Raw genomic sequence first — 2,014 nt, 5'->3', positions numbered from 1 at the left:
AATTTGGCCCCCTGCTTTGCACAAGGGACAGAGAAGGATCTTGCTGTTCCTGTGTCTGTGCAAGGAAAATTGTGCTTCCCTAGGAAAGAGAGGAGGGAAATGGCCCCATGGTGGGACAATAGCCTCAGGATTAAGACCTAAGGACTCAGGCTGAGAACTGATATAACTCCACTCATCTAGGATTTAACAAATTGTCTTCCATGAAGCAGGGCCAGTTCCAGAGTTTTTGCCATCCCAAGCGGAAAAATAAAAAAGCTGCAATCAATGGCAGCTCTACCTCTGCTGCTTTCGATGGCTGAATTGCTGCTGAAGCCTCCTCTTTCCATTGGTCGCCTCAGTCACCTGCTTGCTGTGCTGGTGCCTGGAGCCAGCCCTGCCATGGAGACACTGGGAAGATGGGGGAATCAGGAAATAAAAACATGGATTTATTTACATTACAAGTGAAGAATAACTGAGGTTTTTTTTGGTTTAAAATCACTTTTCCTTGACTGGGAATTGAACCCAGGTCTTGGCAGTGAAAGTGCCAAATCCTAACCACTAGACCACCAAGGAGGTGTTTATGTGGGTTTTCTTCTCACTTATACTACACTTTCTTGCTTGTGTTTGGATTCTGCAACACAGAGGAGCAGGTGACGTTTTCCTTGCAAGCTGTGTGTGAATGAATCTTTGGCCAGGTCTGCACAACAAAGTTGTTTCAGCAGAATTATATTGCTCTGGTGTGTGAAAAACACACAACGCTCCCTCGGTCGGCAGCTTGTGGCTGGTGTGCACACTGCAATGCCACGTCTGGTGACAAAACTGCTCTGTTTTGCTGACAAAATAAAACGACTTCGATGAGAGGTCTAGAGCTTTTTGCAGCAAACTTAAAGTGACAGAGTAGACGCTGCTGTTCATTATATCACCATAACTGGCCTCCTCCAGTATCCCACAATGCCTGCCATGAACTCGCCTGCCCTGCATTCCTGCTACAGAGCCATGGGCCCCTCCCCTTTCATTGCTCTGGGAAGTTCTGACAGCTGAGCCTGCTGCTCTGCTCCAGCAGCCAGGAGCAAATCACTGCCATGGATGCTGCGCTCTCCCGCACTGTGAACACAGAGCAGGGTGGCAGGAACTTCCTTACATTGGGGGGGGGGGCACCGGCATCTGAATGGGACACCCCCATGACACCCCTTCCCTCAAGGAGGCTCTTACCTTCTAAACAGGGACGGCTGTTTTCTAGTAAAATCACTAAAAAGGAAGGAGAAAACTCAAAAGAGGTTCCACCTGGCGCTCATGTCCGTGAACCCAAATACTCTCTCAGTCCTCAAAGAGAGACCTGGAGAAGGAGACTGGCTGCAGCAAAGCCACAGGGGTCTCTGAGGTTTCCCTGGCCCCTTGCCCCTGTCCTGCCTGGCTGATGTCAGCATCTCTCTGTGAGGTCATCACCTCCCCACCACCTTTGACCAATAGTCTGAGGTCCTGCAAAAAGCCTTTGTGATGTCACTGCCACACCCCTCCCTTGCTGTGCTAATGTCCTGCCCCAGGCCAGGCACTTGGGAGGTTTGAGTTACTCCCTGTGGATCACCCCACCCAAGGAGCGTTCGTTCTAGGAAGCAAGCCGGCTAGACAGGAAAACATCAGATGCTGCTCCCAATGCTACACTCAGTTTTTCAGAAATTAGTCGACCTTATGGCCACAAGAGACCATTAGAGCATCTAATCTGACCCCCTGCATATCACAGGCCTCCTGTATGACACAAGAGCTACTTTTGGGGCAAACACATTCCAGAAAGGCATCTAGTCTTCATTAAATGACATCAAGAGATGGTGAATCCACCACTTTCCTTGGTAGCTTGTTGCTGTAGCGAATCATCCTCGCTGTTCAATATTTGTGCCTTAGTTGTAATATGAATTTGTCTCTTTTCACCTTCCAGCCACTGAGTCTTGCTATGCCTTTCTCTGCTAGATTACAGAGCCCTTTAATACCCAATCTTTTCTCTCCATTAAGGCCCTTCAACACTTCAATGAAGTCACCT

The 2,014-nt window shown here is 48.8% G+C and overlaps 1 non-coding gene across 1 annotated transcript; it reads right to left on the bottom strand.

Annotated features, from left to right (window-relative positions):
- Nucleotides 1–480: 480 nt before the first annotated feature.
- TRNAE-UUC lies at nt 481–552 on the bottom strand. The gene has a single exon. It is a non-coding gene; the product is annotated as a tRNA-Glu (tRNA).
- Nucleotides 553–2,014: the final 1,462 nt, after the last annotated feature.

Source organism: Mauremys mutica, unplaced genomic scaffold (assembly GCF_020497125.1).
Source record: "Mauremys mutica isolate MM-2020 ecotype Southern unplaced genomic scaffold, ASM2049712v1 Super-Scaffold_100251, whole genome shotgun sequence".
Classification (NCBI taxonomy): domain Eukaryota; kingdom Metazoa; phylum Chordata; order Testudines; family Geoemydidae; genus Mauremys; species Mauremys mutica.
The sequence above is the reverse complement of the archived record's forward strand: the minus strand, read 5'-3'. Positions and strand labels throughout refer to the sequence as shown.